Raw genomic sequence first — 9,258 nt, forward strand, 5'->3', positions numbered from 1 at the left:
CAGCGTATATAATACTCGCTTGGTTCCAATTCCTCGTTGGCTCGAACTTGATGTAAAGGTCCGATTTCTTTAACCTAAATGTAAGAATTTCCGCTTGGCTCGAGATATTTTGGCCGGTCCCTGGGAGTTCGAGCCAACGAGGCACGACTGTATATAGTAAAAATGTTCTTTCTTCCACTAAGGTGATTTTTTCTACTAAGTTGATTTTTCAACTACGTTAAAAAAATTCCTACGATTTTTTTCTACTATGTGCATTTAGAACCCCTGTTGTCCCATAATACGAATACTCAGCGTATATGCATTTTAGATTTTTCTCTTTTTAAGTATTTAAGTGCAAACAACAAGGAAGTCAAGATAGGCTTACCATTGGATGCAGAGTTAAACAAATCTATCTTCCGACTTTTTTTAAAACCTAGAGTAATTGCTAGGAAGATTATAAGATTTTCTTGAGATAAAAAAAGTTACCTTTTTACACAGAATACATGAAAAAAATACAATATAAGCAAATAAATGCCAACCTAATATAGTGAAAGTTAAGTACAGTCGAACCCCGTTGGCTCGAACTCGCTTGGCTCGTATTACTCGTTGGCTCGAACTGGATGTAAAGGTCCGATTTCTTTAACTTCAATGTAAGCATTTTCGCTTGGCTCGAATTTTTCGAGGCTCGAGGTATTTTGGCCGGTCCCAACGAGGTTGGACTGTAGTAGTTTTGTAAATGGCAATTGTCTTTTCAACGAAGCCGGATCAAGGCAGATTGACAGGTTGAAAGGTCATGTACTGTTGTAAGCATTATATAAAAACTTTAACATGGTTAAAATAATAAACCGAAAATCATGTTGCTGTCTCATCTGTGTTTTCCGTTTAAAATAGTGCATACTGGGTTTCCAGTTTAAATCATATCTGTTTATGAGTACAGCTATATATACCAACGCTATTTTTAAACCTACTGGAATTTACGTGGTAGACTGTAAACCCATTTAGTATCGAATTGGAAGAAATGGGCAAAAACGGCGAAAGATGCATGAGTCGTCAGCGATGTGAAACGTTATTATACAAGATTCAATGCTCTGTACAAAACGATATCAATTTTGACTATTTTCTCTCTTTTTTCTTGCAATGGTATCATCTAGTGTCTAGTCCCTTTAAGTGGCCGAATTTAATGCCTAAAACCCCTTATTAAGTTACAATGAATGTGATATATTAAGCCAAATATATGCATGTGAAAAATTAAGACAACAACATAATTGTAACATCTAAATTCTTCTGCACGGGTGATACAGTAGGGTCAAGCCATAATGTAGCCATTGGGCGTTAAATTCTATAACAAACATACATACACACTAATTTCAACTTAAAACAACCATTGGTCTCCTGTTTCGCTGACCGTTTCAGGGGGGGGGGGGAGCGGGAGGGGAGGTAGGGTAGCCCTAGCATTAAATACAGGTATTTGTGAGTTTGGTTGATGGTCTCCGACCGAACAAATAGGTTTTCCCCACCACACATGACAACACTTTCGCGTAAATCGTGCCAACTTATAGTATAGATTAATATAACTTTCTTCACAATCTTTGTAAAATAATCAATAAAATATTTTGATGCTTGTGTCCTTAGAACTGTCTTTGTTGTGTTGTGTTGTGTTGTTTTGTGGGGTACGTTGGTTGTTTCTAGGTTAGTGACGTGCGGAAACACCTCGTCCATTTTCAATCGCAAACAAACCTCGGATGTATATAACGGTTACAATATTAGAAATCTTTACATTTATCTACGCTGCATGTATATCGCGATAGTGACTTCACTCTTGGGAATCTTAATTATGTATACAATAATACACTTCACTGGAAATCAGTTTAGTAACACTAAATAATGTTTTGGACGAAAAATGGCCGAGGAGTTCCGAATGGGTACGTGGCTGTTATACAACATTTTCATATCGCTAGCCTTTGACTACAGAAAGTAGCACAGAGCCTATCCCCGTACTTTTCTGTGTATTATGGAAGATTTGAAATCCTTTGCAAATGTACAAATGATCTATAATGAATCTACAAATCATACACACTCAATTGTATTCAACGAGTTCAGGAAATGTGTTAGTTAGTTTTGACCTAGCATGATATATCGGATTTTAATACTACAAACTATGATTAATCCTGTACCACTAGACACACGTTACTTAATAATTTGGTTTTCCGTCTGCAAATTAGTCAGAACCAATTGTATCATGTACTCATAATGACCAGGCCCAAATTTCTCGAAACTTCTGAAGTCCCTTAACAAGATTAAGCTAAGCCCACTGTTTTTGTTTTCAATAATTTGTGAGACATTTACTTATTTAAAGAGTTTTTATACCTAAGATAGGAATAATCTTTACGATTATCACAACAAATCCTTTTTTATTTATCAAATTTCAATTAAGGAATGTATTTTTGCTGATTGAAATCAGCTTCTTAAGCCTGTTAAGCTTAAAACGTTTCGAGAAATTGGAGCCAGGAAGGGCTTATTTTTTCACATTTTTTGTACTTTTTTACAAATATGATATCCAAGCGTAACACATTCTATTATATAATTGTCCTGAGATTCGTTACAGAAAAAAACCTTTTTGGTGCCAAACTGGTGTACAGGTTTTTAAAGAGTTTTATACCTAAGATAGAAATTATCTTTAACTATAATCACAATAAACCCTTTTTCATTTATCAAATTTCAATTAAGAAATGTATTTTGGCTGATTGAAATAAGCTACTTAAGCCTGTTAAGCTTAAAAATTTCGAGAAATTAGGTCCAGGAAGGACTTAATTTTGATATTTAAGATTTTACACAATATCATGTAACTCTTACTTTTGAATGTTAAACTGCAATTATGCGAAAAATGGATTTGTAACAGGTGCAAAATGTACATGAATAAAAGTAAAACTTTGAGGCCTTTAACCGTGTGTCTCCTTAAGGGCACCGTACAGAAGTACAGATTTTAATACTATAAACCATGATTAATCGTATATCACTTGACATAAGTTACTTCATAATTTGGTTTCCCGCCTGCAAATTAGTCAGAAAATTGTATCAAGTAAACTTAATGACCAGGAAGGGCTGGTTCGTCCTTCTTAATCATTTCGGCTTTGCAGAATTTCTTGTCACTTTTTTGTTTTCAATTGAAGACTACAATACTTCAAAAAAAAAATTTGTAATATGTGCAAAAAACTATCATTTTTAGCTCAATACAATAATAACTTTTCGTAAAACAAAATAAAAATTCTGGCTTACGAAATAAACATGTAATAATTACAAAATGATAGTTCGTATTTCAGAAATAACTACAGCAAATTCACAGTGGGGCCGCGGAAGGAGTTGGCTCGAAAGGGGTGTTTCCTCCCTTCGAGATTTTGTTTTCAATTTCAAGCATTGAAATACTTGATTTCAAATGATTTCAGGTTGTGTTTTCATGTTTTCTTCTCAACCCTTTTCGGTTAAAAACTGGGGCCTATAAAACTTATATCGTTAAGTAACATTTATTCACTGAGAAACAATCGTTAATATGATAAAACGTTTGTAAGCACATATGTTATACTAGTTTTTCTTTTGCTGAACCCGCTCTCATCTTTTGTGTTGCCAATCTTACCGCATGATAAGAGGTATCAAATCACAGCAATGAAGTCACATATTGCACGACCATATATCTAAAACATACAAATTATGATAACGAACGTTTCCAAGAAGTATTGAAATTATTTCATGCTAAAATTTACGTATTTATATAATTAAATTTTTCGATTCATAGATACTAAATATATCATAATATTACGAAATAATGTATTCCTTATTTTCAAATGTTATATGTGACCGCATATCAATATGTCCATGCAGTAACTTTAGTAGACTCTGTTATTTTAATGTTTCAATTGTAGTAAATAAATATTGAAGTGGGGTTATAGATACGGTCGAAACTCGCTATGTCGAATTCTTTTATCTCGATGTTCTGGTTATGTGGATTTATTTCGATTGTTTTTGGTTTAGTTGTTCACTTTTTTATTTTGGTTCAATCGAATTTTCCTTGTTATGAAGTATTTCCCGAGGCTCAGCGAGTTTTGAATGAACGAAATACCAACTTTATTAACAATGCTTTAAGTAACCAATGACATATCTAATGCCGATTTAGCCAACAAACTCTGAACTTTAGAAATACATTTGCTGATGTGAAAGGATTTATGACATTGAAACGGTATCAGCAGGTAATCCAAAGGCACTTCAAGAGAAGACTCTAACGGGCAATTACGTCCGAAAAACGATCATGGATAGTAAGGACATCATTCATCGTAAGCACGAAGGATTAACTAGTCTTGCTGCCATAAAAAACGATAGTTTTGCGTGTCCAAAGCAATAGCGCCATGTTATCGCTATGCATTAGGCGAAAGCATCCGTTTCAAGATCCTCACATCGTTTTAAAGATGTTTCTGATGATTTCGATGGTGCATAATTCACTACTTAATTATTCCTTGAAGTGACAATTCAGAAAAGGGCAATAGCACTCGAGATATCATGCGGACAGAAAAAAACTTTTTAGTTCATGATTACATGGTAGGACAACTGAAATTCAAATATTTTGTTGCTAAAAAAAACCCTCCTTACTTTTATAGAATTTTTTAACAGATTTCATATTCGCAACATTTGCTTTCCAAATTTTGTGTGAATTGAGTTACATGTATTTTACTTACTTTTATTGACATACTCCAACCAGCAGCTAAACATTGAATATATATGTTTATTGACCATGTACAATATTTCCAGTCGTAATAAATATTTCTGTCTGTCTGTCTATCATAACCAAAAAGACGTTGTTCTAATGTGTGTTACACGCAATAATTATTGAAGTGACAATTCAGAAAAGAGCACTAGTGCCCATATTGACTGAAGTCTCGAGACTAACTCTGAGACTCGGACTCATTAAAGCAAGAAATTTGTTGGAAAAAATGTTATTACGAAAGCAAAGATGTTAAATATTGCTGTATATGTCACACATAATCTGCTCGACAATTAGGCACACATCATTTATCAAAAGTTGTTCGTTAAATATATATATAGATGTATGTTTAACTCCTGAAGCAGGTTTTTTTTCAGAAAACTAATTAAAACATGCACTTTTGAAACATTTAAAGTTTTGTCCTTCCCCACCACCTGTGGAAGGTCCTTAACTCTTTTGACCGTAATCATTAAAGCATTATAGTTGGTTTTTCAATTAATAGCTATGTTGCCACAAAACCTCCAAGATATCGCTCATTTGTTTTGTGTATCTGTATACAAATCATTTGTTTTGGGTATCTGTATACAAATCATTTGTTTTGTTATGGTCATTAGAGTCACATGAGTTAAAATTATAATGCATTATAAAAATCAAGTTTAACCTATATTGTGCCCCTATCTGCTAGAGTATCCTGTATTGTGCCCCTATCTGCTAGTGTATCCTGTATTGTGCCCCTATCTGATAGAGTATCCTGTATTGTGCCCCTATCTGCTAGTGTATCCTGTATTGTGCCCCTATCTGCTAGAGTATCCTGTATTGTGCCCCTATCTGCTAGTGTATCCTGTATTGTGCCCCTATCTGCTAGAGTATCATGTATTGTGCCCCTATCTGCTAGTATATCCTGTACTGTGCCCCTATCTGCTAGTGTATCCTGTATTGTGCCCCTATCTGCTAGTGTATCCTGTATTGTGCCCCTGTCTGCTAGAGTATCCTGTATTGTGCCCCTATCTGCTAGTGTAACCTGTATTGTGCCCCTATCTGCTAGTGTATCCTGTATTGTGCCCCTATCTGCTAGTTTAACCTATATTGTGCCCCTATCTACTAGTGTAACCTATATTGTGCCCCTGTCTACTAGTTTGGCGTTTATTGTGCCCCTATCTATTAGTGTAACTTGTATTGTGCCCCTATCTGCTAGTGTATCCTGTATTGTGCCCCTATCTGCTAGATTAACCTATATTGTGCCCCTATCTACTAGTTTGGCGTTAATTGTGCCCCTATCTACTAGTATAACCTGTATTGTGCCACTATCTACTAGTGTGACCTGTATTGTGCCCCTATCTACTAGTGTGACCTGTATTGTGCCCCTACCTACTAGTGTAACCTGTATTGTGCCCCTATCTTTTAGTGTAACCTGTATTTTGCCCCTATCTACTAGTGTGACCAATATCGTGCCCCTATCTATTAGTGTAACCTGTATTGTGCCCCTATTTACTAGTGTGACCAATATCGTGCCCCTATCTACTAGTGTAACCTGTATTGTGCCCCTATTTACTAGTGTAACCTGTATTGTGGCCCTATATACAAGTGTAACCTGTATTGTGCCCCTATCTACTAGTGTAACCTGTATTGTGCCCCTATTTACTAGTATGGCCTGTATTGTGCCCCTATCTACTAGTGTGACCTGTATTGTGCCCCGATCTGCTAGTGTGACCTGTATTGTGAATATGTGCAACCAACTTCTAGTGTGACCTGTATTGTGCCTCTGTCTACTAGTGTGACCTGTATTATGCCCCTATCTACTAGTGTGGCGTGTATTTGCCACTATCTTCTAATGTAACCTATATTATGCCCCTATCTACTAGTGTAACCTGTATTGTGCCACTATCTATTATTGTGACCTGTATTGTGCCTCTATCTACTAGTGTGACCTGTATTGTGCCCCTATCTATTAGTGTAACCTGTATTGTGCTCCTATCTACTAGTGTAACCTGTATTGTGCCCCTATCTACTAGTGTAACCTGTATTGTGCCCCTATCTAATAGTGTAACCTGTATTGTGCCTCTATCTACTAGTATGACCTGTAGTGTGCCTCTTAAAGACATGTGCTTTAAACCCGAAGGACCAGAAAAACACAAATCACATACGCTGTAGACGAAGAACGGTGCGGCTTATTACAGCCGACGAACAGCACTTGAAAACATGCCAAGTTCATATTTATACGGTGATCCATATGTCAATGGGCCATTTTAAACACGGTCTTGCTTTAAATGGAGTTAAACATGCTGACTGACTTCTTGCACTATGTCTACTTCGGTGCCATTCTTTCATTTACACAGAGATATGTCACTCTTATATACATGTATGCGATCCAGTTTTAGGATTTACACAAAAGCACACACAAGAATGCAAAAACACCAAGTGTATGGTACAGTTTACTACTGAGAATGGCTGAACGAGTAAGCCTGAATGGAAAAATAGACCGACAGAATACTCTATGAAACTAATTTTCTTTCAGAATCGATCTTCAAAAAATTACTGAACAGAAAATTAGAAAAAGATCCTCCTTTGTTGTCCACACAAAAATGAAAAACCAAGTTTAGAATGTACCTTATAAAGTACTGCTTGAAATGGTTTGAACACATATATGATAGTATAACTGCATTTTGGTACGAAATTGCATGTATCACAAAATAGATTTAATAATAAATAAATACTAGTAATTATAGCCTGGTACTTGATATTGCTGGAAAAAAAACTTGCAAAGTTGGTGACACAGTGTCAGAAAAATGAATAACTATGTAATAAGATAATAGGCGAACATGGAATAATGTTTGGGAAATGCTAAACAACAAAATAAACACATAATAACATCGTTCAAAAGTGATAAGGTTGACATAAGTAATATGAGATTAATTTTTTTCTGTATATTGTTCTATCATGGACCTTTAAACAATATGTCAGTGGTTCTATTGTTAAAAGACCAATGGCTTACTGAAATAATAACATCGCTATTGAGTCGAATGTATCAAAGTGAGATTTCGAAAATAACATCAATATTGTGTCAAAAGTATGAAGTGATTATTCAAAAATAACATGGTTGTTGTCACGATTGAATGTATCGAAGCGATTATTCGAAAATATTATCAATATTGGGTCGAATGTATCAAAGTGAGAATTCGTAAATAACATGGTTATTGTGTTGAGTGTATCAAAATGAGAATTCGTAAATAATATTGTTATTGTGTTGAGTGTATCAAAGTGAGAATTCGTAAATAACATGGTTATTGTGTTGAGTGTATCAAAGTGAGAATTCGTAAATAACATGGTTATTGTGTTGAGTGTATCAAAGTGAGAATTCGTAAATAACATGGTTATTGTGTTGAGTGTATCAAAGTGAGAATTCGTAAATAACATGGTTATTGTGTTGAGTGTATCAAAGTGAGAATTCGTAAATAACATGGTTATTGTGTTGAGTGTATCAAAGTGAGAATTCGTAAATAACATGGTTATTGTGTTGAGTGTATCAAAGTGAGATATCGAAAATAACATGGTTGTTGTCACGGTTGAATGTATCGAAGTGAGAATTCGAAAATACCATGGTTATTGTGTCGAATGTATCGAAGTGCGAATACTTAAATAACATGATTATTGTGTCGGATGTATCGAAGTCATATTTCGAAACAAACATGGTTATTTTGTCGGATGTAACGAAGTCAGAATTCATAAATAACATGGTTATTGTGTCGGATGTATCGAAGTAGTTATTCGAAAATAGCATGGTTTTTGTGTCGGATGTATTAAAATGAGATTTCCAAAATAACACGGTTATTTCGTATAACCTGATTATATTTATAAGAATTCTTCTTAGGAAGTGGTCAACCAAAAATAACGTCTTTTTCGTTATTCCAATTAGTTTTCGTGATCAGTTACGATTTTTACAATTATTTTCTTGATTAAAAATTAGGTTTTCTTAACAAGCAATTAGCACTAGAGTTATTTAAATTTACCAATTCCCTTTTATTGCCCAAAGCGATATTATAAATGCTAAAAATATCTTTCAAAACGAGTTTTCAAGTTTCAAGTTTTTATTTACATCTTTGGCATATAATATGCATGAGATGATAACATAGAAACAAGTTTGAAACGGTTTAAACAAAACAGAGAAACAAATATCAGTAACTACATAATACAAAACACAGTGAACAGAATGTATGCAGCACTAAAGTTGAGATCAAATTGAAAATAATGTTTACAACAAAATACAATAATATCAGATTATGACTGTGAATGTGAAATTAGCGAAATAATGTTTTAAATAAAACATTTAAGGTCAGCTTAAGAGTCCTTGTTGTAATGGAGAATGAGTTAACAAAATTATTGAGATTAATGGAAGTTAGACACAATTATCTTACAAAATAAAGCAAGTTAAACCAATTGGTTTCTATCTTTACAGTTGAAAACGATGGTGCGATACGTTTGCAATATTGTTTATTTCATAAGAATCAAAATACATGTATGCCACAGAAACG

This window comes from Mya arenaria, chromosome 15 (assembly GCF_026914265.1).
Source record: "Mya arenaria isolate MELC-2E11 chromosome 15, ASM2691426v1".
NCBI lineage: Eukaryota > Metazoa > Mollusca > Bivalvia > Myida > Myidae > Mya > Mya arenaria.